The sequence below is a fragment of the Calidris pugnax genome, unplaced genomic scaffold (assembly GCF_001431845.1).
Source record: "Calidris pugnax isolate Ruff unplaced genomic scaffold, ASM143184v1 scaffold13, whole genome shotgun sequence".
Taxonomy (NCBI): Eukaryota; Metazoa; Chordata; class Aves; order Charadriiformes; family Scolopacidae; genus Calidris; species Calidris pugnax.
The window spans coordinates 10,651,448-10,678,079 of NW_015090810.1; positions in this window are offsets into that span (position 1 = coordinate 10,651,448).

Below are 26,632 nucleotides of genomic sequence, written 5' to 3' on the forward strand. Positions count from 1 at the left end.
CCTGACAGCAGGGAATGAGTCCCTCTTCTCAGTCCATTAGGTCCCCATCCTTTACCATGACAGACGTGTACCAACATTATAGTCATTGGTGATGTCCTACCACACTCCAGAAAGGTAGCTCACCCTGAGCATGGATTTGCATTTCTACATGGTTTTTTATTCCTTTGTATCCCAAGTTCTCCTCAGCTTAAGGATGGGCTGGGAGGTAGACGGAAGCCAAGGAAAAAGAACACTGGAGGGTAAAACGTGGTGGAAATCAAGAACCATCAGTGTGCCAGAGACACTTTAGAGGGATGTGAGTGTAAGGGATTCTGAGCCTGGCTGGTGATGTGGAAGAGAGGACCTCGTTTTTGGGAGGTGGTCAAACCCAGGAGTGAAAACAGAGATCCATTCCTGGCTGCTCCTGTGCTGTTTGAAAGCACGGTCTTGCCTGTTCCCCTTGGTACACGTCCTGTGGGCATCTACTGAACTGGATTTGCCTGGAAGCAAATGAGAAGTTGTTGGGATATAAAAAAGCCCTTATTTCGCATTTGCCAATTAAAACTGCCAGTATGTTACAAATCCTAGCTGTCCATCACCCCCGGGCACAGAGGTGCGGCGGCACGTGCTGCACGCTGCGCTCCTCACTGACCAGAGACCTCCAGGAGGTCTTGAACCAGAGACGAGACGTAAGGACGAATTTTCTTCTCTGAGAAGAAGTGAGACTCTTACCATTATTTTATCATAGTGTTTTGGTATTTAATATACAAGGATTTGACAAAGTACTACTGTATAATCTTCTAACAATGCCCATTTTGTCCCATAAAATTATTATATCCAGTCTTAAAATGTTAAATATGTCACTATTAGGGTAGAGTATCATAAAATTCAGTTTATAATATTAAAACTCAAAAATGACACAATGTTATCAATCACATTCCTTGGTAATATTCAACTTTCTTCATTTTTCTTTAATTTTGCATTTTAGTATAACAAATTGAGATTAAAGCCGCAGCCTCCAGTTCAAGGTCTCTTGGCGGTGAATGGCAGTAAAGTTACAAGTAAAGTGATAAGAAAACAAATCACACTGAAATCTAATATTTAATAACATTTCAGACAGATTACAGAGATTTAAGACCCTGTGCTGTAATCAGCATTGGATCAGGGCAGATATGCTAGTAATTGCAGAGGGAAATGCTCTCATCTCTTCGAAATAAATGCAGATCATCAGTGGAAGACTGGAAATATACTGAACAGCTAGTATAAAACTGAGATTTCTTTCTGGTAGGATTTTTTTAAATTTCCATTGTGCTCCCAGAGCCTCCCTGTGAACTCTGTGTTACATTGTTTGCTTTTAACTGAGGAAATTGTGTATTCCCCATTTCTTTCCATTCCCCTCCCCATCACCTCTCCAGTTGGTGCTGGTATTGCACATCTTTCATCTGGACTTTTACATTTCTTGAACAAATGTAGGGAAAACTTCCCTAAAAATGAAAAAGGGCACCAAAAAGGGCTTTAAACGCTCTGCTGCATTTCTACTTTTTTACTTTTTAAATATCTTTATCCTGAATTTTATTTTTAGAATACAAGAATGTAGCAAAATTGTATTTTTATTCAGCTCATAAAGGACTAAATCTCCTTTTGAAAATTTGTTCAACTGACAATGAGCTGATGGCCAAGTTGCACAATAACGAAAAAAAAAAAAGTTACACTTGAGTTAGCGGGGCTTTCTTTGCACGTAATGTACATATCAATTACTTAGTGATGCATTATACGGTATAATCTAATTCAGCATGTCAAACTTTTCAACCCGATTTATAAATTCAGCTGCATCAGCCTCTGCATCATTTACACCAAGTAATTTTTAGCTTCTCTAGAAATCAGCTCCTATGGAAAAAATGGCTAGATTTATTGTATGTGTTATACTCTGGGACCTAGTTTGCTCAGTGAGCAAAATGAATGCAGTGAGTTTCACACAGTAGAACTAGATATTGTGTATTGTATTTTGTATGCTGAGCCTTTTTCTTTCTTTTCTCTCTCTCTCTTTCTTTCTTTTTTTTTTTTTTTTCCCCCTCCAATAGAGCTATCCAGTCTTGAATATGTCAGTGTGCCTTGAATGTGCAGTCACATTCTGAGGTATGTCTTTGAACTCTTCAATGGTGCTTTGCATTTCTTTGAGACCTTTTATGGGAAAGAAATAGAGAAATGTGGACTAAAATGCTGTGCGGTTGTCTCATTATTTCTCTTCCATTAAAAAAAAAAAAAAAGGGAGTTAGTTTTTGTTAGACAGGGACACCTCCGTTATATAGTATATTCAGCATCTACTGTGCATGGCTCCATACTGATACTTGCAGACAGCATGGGGTATGGCGTACCAATTTAGAAGGCCAAGACAATAGTTGTCTATCTGCTTCGAAGAAAGAAATTATCATCCCCAGCTAGCGATTACTTTGGCAAAAGGATAAATTGATTTTCAACGTATTTCTCTTTCCTGGCCATTTCTTAATTTTTATTTTTTAAAATATAGCAAAAAACCCCACCCCAGAACCTAGAGAAAGATGAAGACTAATGGTTAGTAATCAGAAGATAATAAAGTGTGACCAGAAAAATTAGAAGCTCGCCTGCAGCTCTAATTAAGCCAGTAGGAAACATGTCTGCAGAAGGATGGCTGAACGGGACCTGTAAACACATGCTCCTCTTTAGGGCAGGATTCTGTCACCCTTCCTCAGGCAAAGTAACATTTTGGTACCTAAATGGTCCTGAGCAGCAGGCGGTCTGGGGTCACAGCATGGCATTTGGCGAGTTTCAGCTGGAGAACCTTGTGCCACAGCACTCGATACGCAATGCTTAGGCTGCAGTCAACTGCCTCCGTACTGCAGGGATGCCCAGTGTGAGTGTCACCAGCCAGAGCGATATAAATTAAAGATATTTAAGGAGAAATTTCACGAAGGATTATTCTGGAACATAAAAATGGAAGCCAATAAAAGTTTGGTACAGAGGAGCACTCATAGAGATTGTGCTAATATATTTTATGAGGTTTCTTTTAATTAAATTTACAGTTTAACAGATTTTATTTCTACGTGTGTTAGACATGAAGAGGAAAGAGGACAATCTAAGAGAGTTTTTCTAGAACTGAGGCAAATTCTTTCCTCATAGTTGCGAATATATCCATTGCTCAGCAGCAGTGTTTATCTTTGAAGCAGTGGGGAGTATGGGTTTACCATCTCAGCTAATTCGCTGCTCTAACACCCATAAAGTGTAATGCGTTAAAGAAGTTTAATTTTAAAAATCCATTTTGCCCATGCCCTTTAGACAGAGACATTCCACAAGCAGATATCTTTTTATACTGTACATGGGGCACAGCATCTGACAGAGATTACTGTATAACCTGAAGTAAAAGTATTGGTGTAAAATACATGACTGTATACATGGGATTTCATCCAGAGCACTCAGCCAAAAGAAATACTGAACCACCGCTAAATCATCCTAATGAGTTAAGTATTGTGTGTGGTTTTGTTATTTTAAGCAAATGCACTCTCGTATTTGTTTCTGGAACTATAAGGGATCAGTCAAGCAAATGTTTCCGTGAAAGGAAAAAAAATATGTGTTCATAAAACTTACACCGCCTTACTTTCTTGGTGGCAAAGTATTTAAAATAATTGTTCAATGAAAGACTAAACATTTTCTTGGAAAACTCATTTAACTCAAGAATTAGCCATATAGGGTGTCCACTCCACTGTGTAAAATAATAAACTTCATTCTTTCTTTTTCTATTTTACCTTTAATACACAGCTACCTTTATAAAATCCATATGTTACACATAACTAGGCATTTTCAGTTGAAAAAAACACCCACCCAAACCTACAAAAAATTAGACTTGGAGGCCTAAGAAAAACACTTGACTGGTTTCCAGTTTAAACTGGGGGTGAGGGAGTGGAGAGAGGGGCAAGGTAAGAAGGAAAGAGTCCATCTCAGCCTAGGCTCAGTACTGGGTTGCCAAAACAGGGTCTCTCAATAGGAACAAACAGAACTGCCCCAGCCTTCACAGTTTTCTCCAATTTTCTGTGGGTATAGGGATTAGGTAACTACTGCAGTTCATACATGAATGGTTTCCCTCCCAGATGTGAAACGTCTTCCAGACAGCTTGGCCAGGAGGTTTGGAAACATCTGCTGTTCTCCCATCCCCACCTCCCGGTCATTGAGACTGTGGTGGGTATAATAATGGGAAAACAGAAGGGGTAAATCCTGGGAATTACCATTGTTTGCTTTTGTACAGGAGATGGAAGATTTTCTTTGCATGCTTTGCACTTGCTTTTGTGGGTAGTGAAACATGGAGGCATAAGCATAGCAGAGGGTTTATGAGAGGAACCTCTGGTGGGTAACACACCTTCAAATGATTCTGGTTTGGTAAGGGGCTTCCAGCCAAGGGCCATTTGACAGGCAGCCTGGGGCCATGGGGAGCACAGCAAAACCAACTTCAGTAGCTCTTTTGAGGTCTCCCAAATCTTGGCTCACCGAGAGAGAGTTCATTACTGGGATATTTTAGGGCAGTTATATGCGCCATCCAGTAACCCGGGGGGGGTTCTTTCTCCTGTCAGCCATGTGTTGCTGGAGTCCACCAAGCTGTGACCATGTCATCTCCTGGTTTTGAAATGCTATCCACTATATTGGCTCTGTTAATTGAGGATTGTACTTGTGGAAAAGGCTTCAGGTGGTCACTTACGGCAGTGTGTGAGATGCACAAGAGCAGAGAGAGGGACTTTCCCTGCTGCAGGCTCTGGCCTTCTCCTTGGTCTTCACCAGGTGGTCTCAGTCCCAGCAGCAGCAGTTTGCTCATACACAGCATGCAAATACATTGTTCTGGCTGGATTTGCTGGGTTTGCCCCATTCTCTCTCCGCCCACCTCCCTCTTCCCCCCCCCTAAAAAAGCCCAAACCCCACTACTTTTCAAGATGTTTCACTAAGCAGCACTTAGAACTAAAAGAGATTTTATGAATTTTCACTCTACGATACAGAAAGACTGAACACAGTATAGAATTGGGTTTTTTGCTTTTTCTTTATCAATCAAATGCTTCTTTAGTATCTAAAAGTCATAAAAGTGCACCAATTTGTTTAGGGGATTTTTTAAATAATCCTTCTCACCTCTTTGAGATAAAATACATTTCAGCTAAGTGTCTCATTGGTGTATTTTTTCCAGCTGTAGCCAAAACGAGCTGCTCTGGCATAGATGTCACGACTTGGAAAGAGCAGAGACCTATAAAGACAGCGAGCATGGTTTCAGTTTTATCATTACAGGCTAAGGCTCAGTGTGTCCATTACCAACAGCTGGAAAATGAGACAATGACTAAAAGTGGCATTATTGTGTTTCTCATGGATGCTTTACTGGGAAAGTTCAGAGAGGTGGAGACACTTGTGGCAGAGGCAGCTCAACAGGGATTTTTCACTTTGTGTCACATGATAGTTTAAAAAAAAATCTGCTAAGAGATGTCAGAGGTGAACTGAACAGCTTGAGTCTAGTGCAAAAATCAATGCTCACAAATTGTTTAGGTCCCAGTTCTGCTCTACAATACGCGTGTATGCCTACAAATTATAAACGCATCCATCTGAGAAACCGTGCCTTTGGTGTCTGTCGCCTACTCTATCTCTGCCGCAGGTTTCTGTCTTGAAGTGAGGTCAGTAAATGTTTGCGTGGCTCCTGCAACCTCCTCCTTGCAGGAGGGGACAGCAGAGTCCTGCCTGGACACCGTACTGCAGCTTTAGGAGATGGTGACTTCCTCCCCCCCCATCTCCATTTGTTCACCTGTGCTAGAGCCTGCTCTGCTGAGCCTGCTTCACCCTCAGCTGTCTGCTGAGACACAGCACCTTTTCCAGGCAGAAGCACCCGTGCTGTCCACGTGCTGGGCTGGCCAAACGTCCCATGGCTACCATCATCCTGGCAGGCAGGGGCAGCCACTGCTCGGGGTGGCACTGGTACACCCACGTGCCCACTGGTCTGTTAGGAAGGCAAGCAAGTCAAGCCGTAGCAACTTAGATGGAAGACAGAAAATGCCTTTGTAAGCCAGGAAAATATCACAGAGGCTGCATCTCAAGTCTGTTCCAGTTTCCACACTCAAATGCCTTCTTTAGCGTTATTGTTTTAAGTGAAATCTAACCTTGATTATGTGGCAGGGACCTATTACGTTATTTGACTGTCGGGCGCTAAATACATTTGCAGTAGAGTATTTGATTATAAAATGTTAACAGCGTTTGCGGTATTGCCATAATGGCTACAGATCCCAGCTACTAACAAGGCCTTACTGTGCCACTCATTTTACAAATCTGGAGTAAAAGACAGTCCTTGTCTCTGAGACTGTGAAGTTTAAAGAGAGACGTGTCTGAGCACTGAACATAAGCACAGAGAAACTCAGTGACTTCGTCTTAATAGCCAGTCAGTGGGAGAGCCAGGGATAAAAACCACGTTCCCTGAGCCCTGGTTGTGCTGTGCTCACTTGATCACTTCATTTTTTAATAAATCTGGTGTTTAAAGTGCTGTTTATAATTATGGTTCCAAGGGAAGTTGATAAGGTCAGTGCACAAGCACCTAAGACAGAAGACAGTTATATCTGAAGGAGCCGTAGTGCACAGGCACTGCAAACACGGACAGGGGCAGCAAATTTTGAAGAACAGTGGTGTAATAAATTGAGTTAACCTGTGAAGTGGGAAAAAGATCAGACCTCCTTGTCTGAGCAAGTGTCGGGATGTGGGGGAGCACTGAAGCAGAGGAGGGAAAAGCACAGGGGAGAACACGTGGGTGTATCTTGTGCTCTTGCAGTCAGCCTCCTATAACAGGGGAAGGTTGCAGTGCTCTTAAACACAGTGAATGTGCTGCAGCTGTAAGGCAGATAATCAGAACAATCCACTAAAAACCATATGCATATATGGAGACATATATGTCTGTATACACAAACCCAGAACTTTCAGTTATGTTAGAAAGTTGGCCAAAATTGTGTTTAATTTATTACCTGACTTAGTTGAGAATATGCGATTGACATCAAGTTCCAACAGAAGCTAAAAACATCTCATCTAACTAAATCACTGTGGGTGTCTGGTACATCAAAACTGCTTGAGTAACTGATGGGACATGATAGGAATCTGGGGGCAACTCTTCTCAGTTCTGACCTCAACGGTGGCTCCTCCCATTCAGTAGCAGGGACTGATCAGCCCTTGAATTTATTTATCATCTTCAATTTAAACATGAAAAATATATCAAGTATACCCCTGAATATTGTACTTTTAGGTAACTAGGTTTTGAGGAAAATAGTTAAAGGGTAGAAGATTTACTTGAGGAAGAGATAACAAATGCAGTGTTTATCTTGATAAAATGATTACTAAATTAAATTCTTTTTTTTAAATACAGTTTGTAACTGTACAACATGGGATTCAGTCTTCTCTAGCTGAAGCTGGTCACAAAGCATTCTCTGACTTCTGTGTAAACAGATGGTTGGTTACCTTGGGTCTCGTTTTAGCAAAACATTTGTGTTCCAGCTTAACGAAAGGTGGGTTAGAGACCTGTTAGTGTTCAACAGTCTAAAGTTGGTGTAAAAGCTTTGATGAATGAGAATTAACTGCCCAACTAGGAGGAGAAACCAAATTATCTTACAAATTGCTAGTCATCTTTTCCATCACTAGTCCACGTGGAACAGAGTTTGTGGTGTCAGTCCAGTTCTCTTTCTTCATATTACCAAAAAAATCTCTGTTCTGGAGTGCTGCTCCCTTTGTCCACTTGAAATTTGAATAAATGTGCATGCCACTGGCAGCCAGAAGTTGTCAGACTCAGAGGTATCTATAGGCTAGCCTTCTTACTTGCGCTGACAAACCACTATATAAGTTAAGGAATGGCCTTATGCCATCTGTTCTTTTCAACCAGCCATGTGAGAAACTTTGCTTTCAAAGTGGTTTTACTGCTTTGATCCCATTCCACCATGCCTTTTACTGCTTCTTACTTTCTATTCTCTATTACTTTTCATTGTTTCCCATTATTAATCCTTCCTTACCCTTGATACGTCCCCCAGGACTCTTATTCTGCGGGTGGTGAGCACTGTCCCGTGCATGAAGTTTCTTTTGTCATCAGGGGATGACGGATGAGTTTTTTTTCTGAAATCCCACGAAAGCTCAGAAAACCAGCTCTCATCTGTGTCCCTGCAGAGCAACCTTAACACCTACCAATGCACTTTTAATGCATTGTTTACTTTAGTTATTAATGTGCACTGGAGCAGTGCTACATTTGGAGGAGAATAGTGAGATCCCTTCTTGTGCATTTGAGGCTCTCTGCATGGATCAGGTGTACCAGGCATCATGTTCACCTGGCAGTGTCCTGTCTCCTACAACTTCTGAGTACAATGTTGGAGATTCTGTAGTGTTTTGGGCTTTCAAAACGTGAATGGGAGACATTGCTAGACCCTTGTTGCTGTTTGCAGTCTGGATATGTCCTGTGGTTGATCATTCTCCACCTTAGATTCCCATAGGAAATGTCCTCAGGTTTGCTCCTGAGCTTATGTGATTGTTGGCTCTGTGTCATACCCCTTTCTGATCCTGCAGAATGGAAAATTCCTATCTGCCTTTCCTCTGCTTCTACTGTGCACTTGGATATGTGAGAGGTAAAATAAGATGGAGTATGTGTGATTCCACCCACCTGAGTTTGGTAACCCTGTGGGCTTATGAATCTTGATCAATGAAGAAGCCCATGCTAGACCTGATGTTGCAGGTAAATGACATTCCTAAGTTGGTACTTCAGTCTTCTGCTTGCCACAGATAGGCTTTTTGATGTCTCTCATGATTGAAAAGGTATTGCTCCTCTGTGGTAAGAAACAGAGCCAAAGGGTCAGGCTTTCTTCTTGGGGTATGACTAGATCTGTGCTCTCAATTTCAGTCCCTAACGCCTTGAAATACTTTCCTGAATTGAAAAAGTCAAGTTTACTATCACCTGAGATACAGTTCATGTGTTGGCAGTCTTTCCCCCTCACTGCCAATTTAAAGGTGAGATTGTGTCTTTCTGCTCCCCTGGAGGGTGGGTTGATTCCAAGCCAATGCAGCAAATCACCCGAATGTGGAGTCTCTCTGCCCTTTATGACTGAGTTTAACTTAAGCCAGGAGATACATTAAAATGCTTGACCTCTTTCCTCCAGAACTGCAGCCTCCAGACGAAACAATGCACAGCCGTGACATCAAAAATCAAGTTTCATACTCAGAAGGCCAGGCCATTCAGACATGCTCAAACTGTTGCAGGCAGGCCAAAGAGTACCAACAGAACTGGACAATCGTTTGGATGTTAAGACATGTCAGACACCTCCAGACGTGATGTCCTCTTTATTGACCATGGATCAGTCTGCCAAAGCTCTGTCCATGCAGGGAGCATCCCTCCAGACTGTGTGTATCATTGATATTTGCAGGACATCAAGGAGTTCCTCTCACATTTGAGTTTATGAATCACTGAGACATCCAGAAATAATGCTGGATTTGGCAGGGAAGTGGCTGAGGTTACTCTTTCAGCAAAGTGAGAGACTGACTGCTAAGTGCAAAAAATGCTTCAAACCTTTAACCACCAGTTTGCTATGTGTCAGGCTTGTCTGTCTCTTAGTTTCTCACCTCCTTTCACCGTTTTCAATTAGTTCAGCATGTCATCTCTTAGTTGGATTGTAAAGTGAAAGGAACTGGGGGCCAAAGATGTCCACCAGCTTACATTCCTGCTCATGTATTCATTTAGTGTCAGGAGGTAGAGCCTAAATATATACTTTGGAAAATTTAGGGCAAAAATGTCTTAAGCTTTAGCTAGAGGGGACATATAACCACCCAAAGTCAAAATATGCGTCAAGTATTGTGGTTGCTGTGTACTCGCTGGCACTCGCTGACATCCGAATTAACTACCTCAGCAGGAAGACCACAGGCTAAATGATGTTCCAGCTGAAATCTCATTTGATTCAAAGGTCAGGACATCCTGGTGAAACTCTGCTATGGTATAGAAAAGCGCACACTGTACCAAGTTACCACTTCCGTTATCGCTATTATAATTCATGTCCAAGTAAGAGAGACACAAATAAAACATAGATGGGCTCTCACTGTGTATGACTTAAGAGAACTTCAGTTCAGTTGAGGTCCTCTCAAATGCACACATGACTAATTCTAATCATGCACCATGAATTTTTTACCCTTTAAAATGTTTTCCTTGAAATATGCAAGAATGTAGAAGAGCACCCCAAGTACTTGAATATCTGGGAAACCAGCTTAGTATCGTTTGACAAATCCTCCCTGCTGCGCTAAATCAACCAATTAGTCATGCTAATGCTTGTTAATGACATTTCTGTTAGAAGAACAGTGTAATTTGGCTTTATTTCCAAATCCCAGCAACAAAAAAATAACATGTATTGATCCTGTGTTGCAAATGAATGATGTTTCTGCGCTACTGAAACTCAAAAAGTGCATGATGGGTTACACCTTGCTACCCATCTGCCGAGGCAACAACTCAGTAGTAGTCTTGCACCTTCCAGTAAAATTTCATGATACGGATCCCAGCAGAGACCATTAAATCAAACTTGGTACAGTCATGGCTACTTCTCCAAGAAAAATATAACAGGCCTAAAGAAACGCTAGCGCTTGGCTCATGTAATCTGAACCTATTAATGGCACCAGCGTCCACCTCCTCTTTGTGCTCAATTATGAGTCCATTTTGAAAGGGCAGCTCGTCTTTAATGGGTTAACTGATGCCACGTTAATAGAGGAGCTATAACATGACAAACAAATATAGTTTAATGCACCCTACTTTGAATGCAGAGTTCATATGTATTCCAGACAAAAGGCCAAACAAATTTACAACACTTCATGCATTTCTATAGCCGAGCATTTTTTACTGAAGGATATGTAAATCCTGCACTAATCAGAGGTTCTGGGATTCCAAATGCCACTAAAGGTTATGACCTGAAGCCCTGCTAATAGATGACTGAGGGCGTAGACTAAGTAGTTCTGAATGACAGCAACCACAGGGTGTTTTGCATGAAAAGTAACCTCTAATAAATGACCTCTGCTTTTTTCCTTTCAAAGCTATGACAGTAATGAATATGAAAGGGGGAGCTTTGTACACACCGGGTGTTATTTACACCTAAACACTGCAAGAGTGTGGATGGTGTGTGAGGGTTTCAGTTCGGCTGGAAAAGGAGGAAAGGGTGTTTTCCCTGCCTGAACAAATGCTGCTGCACTTCTGCTGACTTCATTAATAACCCCTTTCTTAAATAGTGGTACCAAACAACAAGGTCACGGTATTAAAGGAAACATTTCCTCCTTCATTATATGTATGTATGTGTATATAAATATCTGTATATATGTATGTATATATGTTTACTGGATGAGTTACAGGCTTTATGTGAAATCTCTTGGATTGCAGACAGAATCATTCAAATTTCTGCTGTTTTGTGACCTTTAGTTAGGCAGAACACTGTGTCTTTGGTGGTATGAACAAAACAAGGATGTTTTTAATGGCAGAGAGTCTCTCCTCATAAATGATATTTACACTTGGACTTCTTGCAGGAAAACAGTTCTGAGTTTTCTTTTTTCTTAAATGCAAGCAGAACCAGAGCTCTGAAAAAAAAAAAATAATATGGATTTCCTTTGTGTGATGGTGATCAATTAGTGAAACTTTTCATATCTTGCAGGACACCCTGGAGGGGGAATAGAGGGATTATGAAGGGACTGTCCTGTCTGTCCTCCTACCAGCTCAGGATTGTTCCACGTCACGTATGTTGCTTTGCCTTTACATCCTCCATGTACATGACTTGCAATGCTGTCTTTCAGTGCTTTGGGGGCTTCCTTCCCTTCCCAGTTTCAGTGTGTAGGGGCAGACTAGGATGGGGGAAGACAGGCGGGCAGGAGAGCGTGCTGCCTCCTCCGCGTAGTTGGGAACTGAGCTGGGCAAGTCCCCTGCCACCACAACACCAGCAGAGGGATTGTGTGGGGACACTTCTGTGGCAGAGGAAACCACTTGTGTGGGCTATACTGAACCACAAAACCTAGGGTTGCCCCAGAGATGCCGAGGTGCAGGCTGTGTGTTGGAGACATCGGGTGTGGAGATGTCCACCCGGGACCCAGCCCCCTATTGAGGATTGACCCTCTGCTTCCTTCTGCCAGCGCGGTGGCACTACAGCTTCCAGTTTGGGAGTCTGTGTTCTTAAACCCTGTCTCAGGCTTTCTTGACAGTCCTGCCCAGTAGGCGCATCTTCAGGATGCTTTTCTTTAGGTGCCTTTCTTGCTGTTGAAAAGCTCGGTACGGTGCCACCACTACATGATGCTGTGCATGGACTGCCTCCAGACACGTCACGCGTGGCAGCAGGGTGGCTCTGACACTCCACTTGCCCCTGAACATGTCAGCTTCCCTGTTTATTTGGGATCTGAGCATGAGAGCATGCAGCATGTGGCCTGTGAAGGGAATCTTCCATAGCCTACTGCACTCCATACCCCAGGAATCTTTTCATGATAATCTTATGATGTTCAGGCTAAGATTTTTGCTTTTCTTAGTATTATCCAAATGTTTTTTCATTAGTTAATTTTTAATACAGATGTTTTATGTGCAGATCATAGTTATGTTTGTTCAGGTATAACTGCCATTTTGTTAGGTGGCAATTTTGCCTGAGTAAGGAGGCCAAACCAGGGCTTTAAAATGCACTCCTCATAAAAAATTAAAGAGCTATTCTTTATTTACATATTTACGCAACACTCAATCCATCGTGTAAAGCTTTCTCTGCCTTAAACCCAAATCTCCAGGGTGTACTCTGTGCCTGGGGAAATTGGATGGCTCAGAGAAATGATAAAGAGATATCTGTCCGTCTACCTATCTATCATTTTTTATACTGTACTCATTACCATGGTCTCTGAGCTCCTGTCGCAGGTATGGAGCCTTTCCCATTTCAGTACAGAGATGGTCAGCAGAGACGGCAAGGCCATCATTATTTTTTGAAGAGCAGGAGCCTGCGGAAGGACCGGCTGCACAGTCCGCAGTGGCCATTTGGCAGCAGCCAGTTTGCACAGAAGACAAATCCCTTTTATTAGCTGCTCGGGAAGTCTGACTTGGCTTCTGGAAGATGCAGTTCAAATGGACTATGTGCAGAGAGTTAGCCTTAGGTATCAACATTGCTGCTCCCACATTCACTTCACGTCACCTCGAGAGAGAGGCTACCTCTTCCCTGCCTCCCTGACAGCTGCTTACCAGGAGGGGGGACTTCAACTCTGAAAAAGCATCAAAAGACCTGGCAACTTTAACTTGGATAGACTGTCCGAGCGACTCTTCAAATTAACAGAAATAGCTGCATTTCTCATCCTCTTGCATGTAACTGTTTGGCCACTTTCAGGCCATGTCATCACACATTTGTCTCATTCTTACCCTGGGGTCCACCTGTTTCTTTGCAGAATTCACTTATTGTCTTTTGACTTGTGCTTCAATTTCAAGCTCTGGAGGACAGCGGCTTTTTATTAGGTTGTATTCAGGGCCAGGCATAGCGGGGGCCTGATCCTTGACAAGGACCTGTAGGCACTCAGCAGACAAATATTAGTTAACACCGATCGTTACTAAGAATAAAGTAACATCACCACCCTGCAGCTCGCTCCAAGGCTGACTCTATTACAGCCAGTGATTGTACCAGCCCTATTAGCCATCCTGTTGCCCATTTTTTAAAATCTTTTTTCCTCTGTGTTAGGAGGAGAAGTTTCAAATCCATCTGAGTTTGCCTACCAGCTCTAAGAGACACACAGCAGCAGCCTGGAGCTCCCTGCCCTGCCAGGAGGGCTGCTACTGGGAGGTAGCAGCATGGCCTGGGCATAAAGCTGGGCTGGGAGCTCCAGGATCTACAGGGTGGTTGGATGATCCAAACAAATACCTTCTTCTCCTTCTCCTGTTCCCGTGCCATGGAGCAGCAGGGAGAGGGACAGTTTTGTTAATCTTTTATTGGTAAATATTGGGCAGCGTGGTCTGTCCCACATCACCAACCTGAGAACAAGCAGAGAGCCTAAATCTCTAATTTGTCCTTTCTCTGCCTCAAGCATCCCTCTCATTCAAGCATCCCTCTCATCCCTGCCTGGCTCAGACATGCTGTAGTCTACTCACAGCTTTAATTTAGTAATAGATGCAGGCTTCAGCAGGCCGTCAGCAGGAGTGGCAGCTGGCATTCAGTCCATGAAATGTAGCCAAGACTAAAAGAGGATAAAGATTGTGTTTTTGAAATAAATGTAGGGGAAAAAATTATAAATGGCAAATGAAGAGCTGGAACCCCCCTCAGGTCAGACTCTGACAGGGCTTCGCAGATCATCTGTATCTAAAATTGGAAGGTTTTGATTCAGAATTTCCTGTTCTTCACTTACAGAAGTCTTCTGGCACAACTGCAGGCCAGCTGAGTAGAGCCAGGACAACACTCAAAAAGGGACAATTGGTTTAACCTGAAATGCCTTGTGGAAATGTTTCAAGTTTGACAGGTTTGTGGTAGAAGTCTGCCCTTTTTTCCTGGTCAGCTGTTGGGACCCTGGGCTTCTGGCCACAATTTTGGGATTCCTTTAAAGCTGGAGTCCTTTGCAGCCTTGAAGGACCTTTATTTCAGGACTGATGACTGACTGATGCTCCAAAAAGAGACTATGGGACCTTGTACAGTACTTTGAGCTTTTTATTTTCTCTTCCTTTCCTATGGCTGTCTTATGGAGGCAACAAAATTTAATTTCCTAGTAATGTACAACAGAAATGCATTCTCTTTTAAAGATTGCAGACCAAATTTTCAGCTTTTTCCAACCAGCCCAGCTCATTTGATACTTCTGATTTATGCCAGCCTAAGGAAGAAAGTGGGCAATTTAAATTTTAATGTCCTCTCCTAGGAACAATCCTTTCGTTCCTGAAATTTGCAGATGAAGAATGAAACTCTAAAAAACCTGCTCAGCCTGGCCACGGCTTGGCTGCAGGACCCTGACAGCAGCAGTCTTGCACAGTGCGGTAAAGAGGCGATTAAAAGTTTTACTATCCGTTTTATCATCTCGGTTTTTACAATAAAGAGAACTGTCATTGTTTTAGGATTATTTTACCTATGTCTATTCATTTTGTTTCATTGTCTTTACAAGTCTCACTCCCATTTCGTGCTGCTTGGGTTCTGCCCTTTTCAACTCCTCACGGATGAGTGGGGAAGGCAGAGCAGAATGGCCAACAAATTGGGCAGGGAGGGAGTGTGAAAACTGAGCTTCCATGCCAATCTCTTTCTTCACTTAGGAGGAATGAAAACACTATGGTTATATATATATTTCTTTTTTTTTTTATTCTATTTTTTGGTGCTTTTGCCTCTCACAGGTACAGTAGACCGTTGTTGCTTGCATGATCAAGCTGTACAACAACATCCCTCATCGACCAATTGTATTTTAATGGTGTTGGAAATCCAGGCAAAGGTACAGTCAGCGTGCGGAGATAAAGGCGGGGAAAGCAGAAGTGAAGTGGTTTTTAGTCTGGCATTTGGAGGAACGTAAAGGAAGACAGGCTGGAAATGGAGACAATGGGAGAAGAGAAGACAGGAGATGGAAAGGCAGAAAGTAGAGATGCAAGCAGATAATCAATAACATTTTAAAAGACGCCTTTGGGGGCATTTCAAGCTGCTTTGGTAGTTTTGAAAATATAAGTAAATAAATATTGGTACCACTAGATGCCTAAATTATTTCAAAGTTTTGTATATTATAGCTTTAAACTTTATGCTTTAACAATAGGGATAATCATGCTTGAACTTACAGGCTTTTCTTTCATACAGACAAGAAAAGGTCTTGAAATATTCGGTTTGGGGAGAGAGTGAGGATGGTATGTTTTCCAGGTGTCATGAAAGTTCAGAAGTCTTGCAATTTAAAACACAGCTAAATACTGAAAATCTGTTCTGGGAATATTCATTCCAATTTATTAAACAATTAGGGTCCAGCTGTGCTTACTTTCCACAATGGTTTGCTTTTGGGACATTTTTCATTTGCTTTTCCAGCAGTTTCTGTATCAGAAACATTGTTTTAAATGTCACAGTTGTCAAATCAATGAACTAAAACAGTATCACATGGCTTAATTTGAACAAGTAATGCACTTGGAATTTCAGATTTGGAATAACAGGCTTCCTGATCTGTTCACTGTCCCTCAGCAGTTGAAAACAGAGAAATTGGAGTAAGGTTAGGCTATGCCCTATCCCACAGGGCTGCGCAGAAGAAGGAGGAGGGGAAGACATTTGCTTATGTGCTTAACCTGGAAGTGCCTATCTGTAATGAAAGTTCAAATCTCAGCCAAAAACTTGCTGTTTTGTCTCTATCTGTCTATCTATCTATGTGTATTTAATTTTGTCTCTGAAGGGTTTACCCAAAGTACATCTAACTTTTAATGGACTATGATTAGAGTTTAATGAGGTGCCTATTACTGCCTACTGAAAAAAACAGGAAAAACCCTCACTGATGTCAAGAGGAGTAAGGTCCTTTACTTTAGGCGGAAAATCTGATACCACTATAAAAAGACCCTCTACTTAACACATGTTTTATTTATTTAGGATACTAGCAAATACCTCAAGATGAATATCCACAAACTGAGGCACCCATAAACCATGTCTGTATCTGAAATCTAGGTAACCAGAGTGGAGCCATAGGTGAGGGTCATGGAACAGCCCTTCTTTCTCCAAATTTTCCCCCCATTCCAGTGGCTTGCTCTCCTCTGCCTTATCTTCTCCCCCTGTTTTCTTCACAGCCCTCCTACCCCTCCAACACTTAGGTATCAGTGTAGCCCCAAAGAGCACCACAGAACCTTGCATAGCACCAAAACCTGTCAAGTCCCTCTCTAAGCTGCTTTCTCCTCCTTGCTGAGCATGGCATGTCAGGGATGAACCAACCAGGGGCAGCTCAGTGCATAAGGAAGCATGGGATGGTGGGACTGGTGGGATGCTTTCAAAAAGAAATTTTGCTTCAGCTTTTTCTTCTGTGCGACGAAGTATGGATTAAATAGGCAAAATAGACAAATATCTGGAAAATCAAACCACTAGATAGGATATGTTTTTTGGTTAATTTTAAAGAATCACCTTTACCCCCCGCTGTGATTTAACCTTCACTACATATGGGAAATATCATCAAAGAACTCAGCTGGTTTAATCAGAAATGTCTACTTTCTAGCCTGCCTATTTGTATTTTTTTTTCCAGGTAAGTATCAAACTCTTGTCCTTTTAAGGACCAATAATAAATCATGTGCTGTGTAGGTGTGTGTTTAGAAAAGAACAGTTTTATAAAAATTATTTGGATTAAGGTGATAAGGAGGAAGACATGAGAAAGATCACAAAAATGGTTCAAAAATTGCAAAGATTTGGGTTTATTTTACTTATAGACTTATAAACTTATAGTTTATTTTACTTATTTACTTTATTTACTTTTAATCTTCAGTGTTTGTGTTTTGAAGCTTTAGCTGGCAGTCATTACAATTAGAAATTTACATGCAAGAAATAACATGACAACTGGCAAATATTTGAAAGGGCAGGTTTAAGAAAAGGTAGTGACGCAGTATGTGTATTGTTTAATTGTGAGATGGTGGTGGAAGAGAATTCTTTCACGAGGCAACGCTGGGAGAAAATATTTTGTTACTTTTTTTTGTTGTTTTTTTTTTTTTGTAAGCAGTAATAAGCATTCTTGCTGCAGTCAGAAAGTTTCTCTGACTCACACTAGTCACGGCTCAGGTTCATACACTGAAGTACAAAGTCTGTGTCCCATGACACAAAATTGAAATCTAGGTAACCAGAGTGGAGCCATAGGTGAGGGTCATGGAACAGCCCTTCTTTCTCCAAATTTTCCCCCCATTCCAGTGGCTTGCTCTCCTCTGCCTTATCTTCTCCCCCTGTTTTCTTCACAGCCCTCCTACCCCTCCAACACTTAGGTATCAGTGTAGCCCCAAAGAGCACCACAGAACCTTGCATAGCACCAAAACCTGTCAAGTCCCTCTCTAAGCTGCTTTCTCCTCCTTGCTGAGCATGGCATGTCAGGGATGAACCAACCAGGGGCAGCTCAGTGCATAAGGAAGCATGGGATGGTGGGACTGGTGGGATGCTTTCAAAAAGAAATTTTGCTTCAGCTTTTTCTTCTGTGCGACGAAGTATGGATTAAATAGGCAAAATAGACAAATATCTGGAAAATCAAACCACTAGATAGGATATGTTTTTTGGTTAATTTTAAAGAATCACCTTTACCCCCCGCTGTGATTTAACCTTCACTACATATGGGAAATATCATCAAAGAACTCAGCTGGTTTAATCAGAAATGTCTACTTTCTAGCCTGCCTATTTGTATTTTTTTTTCCAGGTAAGTATCAAACTCTTGTCCTTTTAAGGACCAATAATAAATCATGTGCTGTGTAGGTGTGTGTTTAGAAAAGAACAGTTTTATAAAAATTATTTGGATTAAGGTGATAAGGAGGAAGACATGAGAAAGATCACAAAAATGGTTCAAAAATTGCAAAGATTTGGGTTTATTTTACTTATAGACTTATAAACTTATAGTTTATTTTACTTATTTACTTTATTTACTTTTAATCTTCAGTGTTTGTGTTTTGAAGCTTTAGCTGGCAGTCATTACAATTAGAAATTTACATGCAAGAAATAACATGACAACTGGCAAATATTTGAAAGGGCAGGTTTAAGAAAAGGTAGTGACGCAGTATGTGTATTGTTTAATTGTGAGATGGTGGTGGAAGAGAATTCTTTCACGAGGCAACGCTGGGAGAAAATATTTTGTTACTTTTTTTTGTTGTTTTTTTTTTTTTGTAAGCAGTAATAAGCATTCTTGCTGCAGTCAGAAAGTTTCTCTGACTCACACTAGTCACGGCTCAGGTTCATACACTGAAGTACAAAGTCTGTGTCCCATGACACAAAATAAGTGAATATAGCCATTCATCATCCCAAACTGCCATATTATCACTTTACCAAAATTTCCGACTCTTGTCACCCACTTGTCCTGCTATAGTTACTTATTTGTCACCATTAATTCCTTAGCAGGAACAGCGTACATTCAGGTTGGTATAGCACCACTATAGAAAGCCTCTATGAGGAGCAGAAACGGTGTGGTGTGGTGACTTGGGCCATGACTTCGTCAAGCTGATACAGCTCCACTGAACAAGGGGTGGGAGCTGCCTGAGAGTTCACCCAACTCACAGGAAAACTGATCAAACTACTAAAAAGTGGTTTTGATATGTGATATGGTGATAAGGCAGTCTTCTGATTTTGAGGTAATAAGCTCCTGAAGTTTGGCCATCAACAGGGAGAAAACACCCTTTAATTAAGTTGTATTTAGATTCTAACTTAAATCTGGAAACTCAAAATTATGCCTAAATTACAATCCAGTCAAACCTGACTTTTCCCATTTCTCTCCATATCTGCAGATTGAACATGCCTTTGATTTACAAAAACATTTCTGCAAACTCTTCTTTTTTAAGCAAGTAGTGCAATTAAGTCTTGGAAGGTGGCTAATGTTCAATTAACTTTATTACATATATTTTCTGGCTTTGGAGAATGGATCACCTTACCAAAACATTAACTGTTACGAATGTGTGTTTATGCATTGTGCATTCTTAGCCTGTCTCAAGGTAAAAGTCTTGAAAGGATTTTAGATTTCCTAACTACATGCCTAGTGATTAGATCACAATAAATCTGAAAGGATCATAATATGGCTATTAGAAATGATTTTGTTTCAAAGGAATTATTATAGTTGGTGGGTAAATATGCACCAGTGCCTTAGGGACTAAGAGAAATTAAACCATGAAATGTATATAACCTTGAAGCTCTGAGTAAAATTCAAAACACCAAGAAAAGAAGGCTGAAAATTTGGTCTGACACCATCTTTATGTTGCCCTATGCTTCCTTTACATGCCAAAGTTTCCAAAGTGTGTGTGATTCAGCTTGGTGCAATATAAGTGCTGCCTTTAATTTGGGGTTACGATGGCACGCGTTAAAAGACAAAATGTCAGCCAGATTGGGTTCTCAGCTCTGAACACGCTTGAGGTTCGAGTTTTAAGACAGGGCTTAACTGTCAATCTCACAAAGGAGTATTTTTTTTCTGTTGGCATGTTTAATTACATGAAACCAAATGCTCACATGAGTGAGAAGAACTGGTAAAACTTTTCTCAACCATAGAACTACTGCCTTTGTATCCTACTAAATTCTAGGCTGTACTTCACTCACAATGGCTGTGGTCAAGAATTCTGGTTTCATTTGTACCTGGCAAGACATGGTGTATAACTTTATAATTGTTTGTGGTTTTGACACTTTTGGAATAGCCGGTATTTGAATTTGCAAAGGATGCTCAAGTCAGTGCAGAGTACAAGGGGTGTTAAGCTGGGTGTCAGTAGTCCTGTGGCCTGCACTGGCAACCACCAAGTCTTAGTTAGAGTCAGTATGCTGGCCTTCACTGATGCAGTTCTCAGTGGTTGAGGGACTCACTTAGCTGAGTAAGGTCCTTAATAAGGAGTAATATCTTCCTTATGTGAAGATGTCCCTGGTGTACATTCAGGTTTGAGAGTGGAGGTGCCACAGCTGAGGCTCCTTCTTTAGGAATGGGAGACAACTCCAGACTTGCCAGGCTCCTGGAAGGGTCCTTGCCCAGTCTTTTCTGCACTTTGGTTTACTAACTCTGATTTTACCAGCCTCCTGAAACTCTCTTCCTACACTTAGATAGGCAGACCTCTTCTTTGGTGGATATCTAGATGTTTCTTAACTATGGGATTTAAAGACCAGTGCAAAACATTTAGCGATGCAGCCGCATTGTGGTAACTGGACACAATCAACTGTCTGCTTTGACACACAGACAGAGGTGAAGAGCAAAGAGCAAGGAGTTCCTTCACCACGAACCTATCAACAGGGAGCTGATTTCATGAGGCTGCCTGAAAACTCCCATGGACAATGATATTGTTTCAAGGCCAGAACATAAAATCAGGCAGGCTATGTGTGAGAAGACCAGTTATTGAAATCAAAGCGTTGCTCCAGCCCTCTGAAGGCACTGATCTCCAGGCCCTCAACCAATTCCTCTGAGACCTTCCACGTGAGCTGAAAAAAACACTTGTGCAAAGCCTGCATACTGGAGAGCATTCAGTGGCCCTTCTGCCCACACTAGCCATTGAGATGGAGGAGGTGAGGTACCAATATCACGGTAATATTGTGATTCTGTTTGCAATATCAAAGCTTTTGAGTGCTGATACTACATTGGTACTTGTAGGACTAATCTTTTTCCCTGGCCTTTACCAATCTCTTTCCAAAGAGCTGGGGCAATCATATCTCTATGACCTTTCTGTTTTGGCAGAGAGGAGAAAAATGAGTGAACAATGTTATTGTCTTCTTCCAGTTGTCAACACTCCTTCTCTCTACTCAGGAGCACACCAAAGTAGACCAGTCTAGCATCAGGTCAGCATCAGGAGGCTCAAGAAAGGGAGAGAAGTCCCATGGCAGGGGTACCACCACTATCCCAGGCCACCAGCACCAGGTGCTTGTCTAGCAGAAGTGAAGTTCTCCTGCAAGAATACCAACACCTGAGTTACTGGAGTGCTATGAAACACCACACGGAATAGATTGTTGGGCTCTTGATGGATCAACACACACTGATGCAAAATCAATGGCTCTGTGATATTTTTAGGTGCTGGCACTTGCTTTTACTTTCCTATCATGGTATATAATGGAGGAATTTGCTGTTGTGCCAGTCAGTAGAGCAGCCACCAGTCAGGGAAAGCAGTTTAAACTAGACCATAATAATATAAGTTGTTATATTCTTATATATTCTTGTCTTTCTTATTACAGTATTGTATGACATTGCATCATATTATATTACATCCAAAGGGATGCCATGCAAGGCAAAAAGTGCCACTCTGTACATGGCCTTAGACAAAACATCATACATCTCCAGTGGCTGCCTCCAGACTGTGGAGTTAGAGCTGCTGCACAGGACAGGAGGCACCAGTTTTCAAACATTAATGATAAATGTAAATTTAACATGTGTAGAATATTTTAAGAGTCCCCCAAAATAAGTTCTATTTAACACAAACACATCTATTCCCACCCGGGGCATTCAGAATATTTCTGTGTCATGCTTGGCTTCTTTGCTATGCTGGAGGCGACCTGCTAACTGCGGTGTTATCATTTTATGTTAAATTATATATGTATAGGTTTGATATAATCATTAATTTTTAAGGTACATGATTAAGAAGAATTGCGACTAGCAGAAAAAGTGTTACCTAAATCAAATTTGTGAGGGATGTTTGAGAATCTTCTTGCTCCGTCTATGTTGCAGGAGGAGTGAACCAGATTTCAGGTAAAGCTGAACTACCACCATAGGAAAGAAGCCACTTTCCTCCGGGTGACAGAAATAAAGCTGTAGTCGCATTATTCCCAGCACCAGCCATTTCTCGCTTTAAACAGAACCACAGGGAGGAGGAGAAGAAAGGTGCAATGGCTCCTAGTAGGCTTAAAAATGGTCTCTTTTCTGTATATCCGTTGATTTAAGGTCTCATTGAAGATATTTCCTTAGATTGGGGGATGAGCCAGGAAGAAAGCCATGTTTCTTACGAAGATACTTTAACAGTTTCTCTACACTGATCCGAAGACGAGGTGGCTTTCCCATTATACACCCAGACATTGTATCTTAAGAGAAGAGCTCTGTTCTGAAGGACCATACCTATAAATACTCTTCATTATTTCCCTGTTTTGTGACCTTGTTTCCAGTTTTGTGATCACTCATCCCAACATTCCTTTTGCTGGAGTGAAAGGGACTTCCTTTTTGTCCTTAAAATTCATCTAACAACCAAGAAGTACTAAGAGGGTTTAAATGGACACTGGGTGCTTTGTTTGACCTGGTTGCAACAGGAGGTGGGCAATCTTCTGGTGCCTGCTGCTTGAGATGAGGTTTGGATGGCCCGGAACTGGGGATGCTCCTTTCACCAAACTAATAAGGTCAGTTCAGGGTCATATGGCAACAGGTTATAAATCTGGGGTGGAGAATTTCCCGTTGCAGGCAAAATTTGTGCTAAACTCTTGGAGCATGAGCACAGAAGGGCAGTAACCAGCTCTGTAATGACTTCCTAGCCCACACTAGGCTATCAAATATTCAAATACTATCTGATTCTTGGTGACCTTCCACCTGTGTCCTTTTCATCTGTGTACCGAGGATGTTTAAAAGGCCCCAGACTTTTGGAGTGTCTGTATGTAACAGAGGTACAAGGCAAAAGAGTTGAATGGATGGGTAGGTGGGATAAAGTTGCCTAACCATCTGTTTCTACCACCATTTTAGATGTTCTTGACTATCCCACCAAGAAATCAGCCACTTCCCTGAAAAGATGTGGGTCTTCTGCAGCTTGTATGTCATCTCTTTCAGGCCACGCGGATATTTTGGAGAGCCCAGAACATCTAAAGCAGTGCTAGAAATCTATGTTCAGGAACCCAAAATGTTCCTGTGGTGTTTGGTGGGGGGGAAGGCTAATGGCAGACTCACCCTTATGCATGAAATGTTTATATACTTTAAATTTAACACATCCTGAGGAGCACAAGTCATCTAGCCTCCAGTTCTACCTGTGAGAACTGCTGTGTTACAAAGCTCCTTAATATTTCGGGTTTGTTTACTGAGTATCTCTGGGGAGAGCAGGTGGCAACACTGAACACCTTCAGAAGCAGGAGGTCCATTAGTGGAGGTCATGACTCCATAGCCTGCCCTTTCCACCGCCAGCCCTTCTCTGGCAGCAGATCAAAGTTTACGGGCATTTTGTGGGGCAAGGAAGGGGAGGATTGTTTTTTTTCTTCACTGCCTCTGCTCGCAGGGGCCTGTTGAAAGCTCATTTCTGACAGCAATTACAACTTCTTTGGCCTTTTTTGGCACAGGGACGTGCTGTCAGAGGAGGCCTGGATTTGGGATTCTTGTGCCTGTTCCTGAAAGAACAAAAACATGAGCGAAGACACTCTATCTGAAAGACTTGGGGAAACACCAAGATAAACAAAAATAATTGAGGACAGACTCGTAGAGGCCCAAACCACATGCATTGTAATTCTGTTGGCCCAACAAATGATATCTCATCATCACCTACTCTGTCTAAATAAAGCCATCTCCCCAGGAGGACATCTGACCCAGAAACTGCACGGGCACGGCCCGCAGCCTGCTGCCGCCTTCTCCTCCCGCTTTCTGAAGCGGTTTGCTTCAAAAACAGGCTTCTCGGAGCCACCGGGGCTGAGGGAGGGGAGCTCCTTCCCCTCTCCCTGACCGGCCCGCCCTCGCCGGAAGGGCCGCATCCCCTGAGATGGAGCCGAAAGGCCACCCTCTCCCTCGCCTGCACCCGAAGTTATTTTAAGGCGCGTCCTTTCTCCAACGCTCCTTTAACCGATACCGCCGGCTTTCACGGGAAAGAAGCCGCCTCATGTCCCCGGGGGGGCGGCGGGAGGCGCCCACCCGGACGGCCGCCACCCGAGTCCCCGCGGGTACGGGGGGCGCGGAGCGGGGCGGCGGGAGGTGGCGGTGGCGGGGAGTGACCGGGGGGGGTGTGTGTGTGGGGTGTGCTCCCGTCTGCGGCCACACGGTGTCGCCCGCGCCGCTCGGCTGCGCGCTGCTCCCGCGCCCGCGCCCCGCCAGCCGGCCCTGCGCGCCCCCCGGCATGGAGCCCTCGGGGGGCTCCGAGGGACCCTCACCAACAGGGGAGGGACGGAAAAAAACCCTTCGTTTCGTTTTGTTTTGTTTTCATTTCATTTTATTTTACTTTAACTTTTATTTTATTTTACTTTTATTTTATTTAGGTTTATTTTATTTTCAGTTATTTTGATTTGTTTCCATTTATTGTGTGTTATTTTATTTTGTGTTATTTTATTATTTTATTATTTTATTTTATTTTATTTTATCTTATCTTATTTTATTTTATTTTGTGTTATTTTATTTTATTTTATTTTATTTCATTTCATTTTATTGTTTTTGTTTTGTTTTGTTTTGTTTTGTTTTGTTTTGTTTTACTTCACTTTATTTTAATTTTTTTTGGCTCGGCCCCCAGTATGTCTTGGTCACCACCAGAGTTTACGGGGCTGGCCGTGCGCCCCAGGGAAGGTAAACCAAGGGATAAACGTGAAAGGGTGCCTGTGGGACAGTCGCAAGGGGGAGAAGATAACGGGCTCCTGCTGGTTAGTAAAGTTTATTCATAACCTTAATTCCAGTTTATTAACTTTAGGTATAAGAAGCTGTGCGGTAATTGTGGTTGTTAAGGGAGCACCGGGCAGGTTTTTTTCCTAGAGGTATCAAATTCTGTTTTATTATTATACGTGCACTAAATCTCCATTAAAAGGCTTTCTGTAAATGTTTCAAGGCTATGCCAGATAGAGGGGTGCTTCATCTTGGTTTCCAAACGGGGTATTAGCTATTTTAAACACCCTGAAATAACAGTTGCCTTATTTGTCCCCCACCAAAAAATACAGTGGCTTACGAACGCTTTGTTTTTTTGGAGGAAAAAAGACATAAATTGAACTTTGATGACTGCTGCGTCAGTTGTGAGTAAATCCGGGTTCAAACGTGGGCTTTCTATAGAGCCTGGCCGCGGTCTTTCATGGGCTAGCAAAATAAGGAAACTCTGGGATGGAAACTCAATGAGCCTAACTATTCTGCTTCCTTCTATTTTTTTTCTCCCTTTCGTATAAATCACACTCTTTTGAAGCCGCTGCTTTTCTTTCGCGGGCACAAACCCCCGATCTCTTCCACTCTGCCTTTCAGGCTGATTGTTCCAGCAGGCCCAGCGGCTGGCGAGGGACGGCTCCAGCCTATCTCTCTGTGGCCTCCCCAGGAATGTTTGTAAGAGAAATACACGATTTTTGCCGCAGCAGCAGCCGCGGCCGTTCAAAGGCCTGGCTGGCGAGGGAATGTTTCTAACGAGATGAGTTAACGGGGTTGCTCAGCGCCTGGAAGGAGGCGTTCAGAGCTTGCGGGGCAGAACCCCCGTGGCAGGACCCGAGGCTGGCGGCACGTATTGGGTGGGCTCCCAAGGATTTCACGGGCCCCTGAGTGAAGGACCCAGCCACAGCCAGAAGAAGTTGAAAAGTGTGAGCGGCAGCACAGAGAAATAAATGGAGAGGGGCAGGACAGGACAGATGCAAGCGACGGGCAGTGATGTGTGAGCCTCCGGAGGTGCTGCCTGTGTTTGTGAGGGAGGTCTTGACCCGACAGTGCACTGTAACAAACATTTTAGAGAAAGACGTTTGCAGGAAGGATGGGAGATGATACCCAAATCTTTGACTGCAGTGAGGCATCAAGTGCATCCCAGCATCTTAGGGAGATCTGGCAAACTTGAGATTTAGAAGGAAAAAAGGATTGGGCAAGATTTTGTGCTGTTCTCGCAAAGGCAGTGGAGTAAATGATGTTGCTCTTGTGGAATTTCTGACCTATCTGAAACCAAATCTACCTGAGTCCTATGTGTGTTTTTCAGCCCACTTTCTGGATGCCAGGAATTCACAACCCTTTTCAAATAAAGCATTCATATTTTTATTTTTAATGATAAGTCCTCACTCGGTATTTTAGGATCCGATCCCATCACTCTCCTGGCAGTGGTTTTTACTCCCGTTGCTGAGGCCAATGCTCTGCCTGTGCTCTCGAAGCCAATACGATTACTCACTCGAGTAGG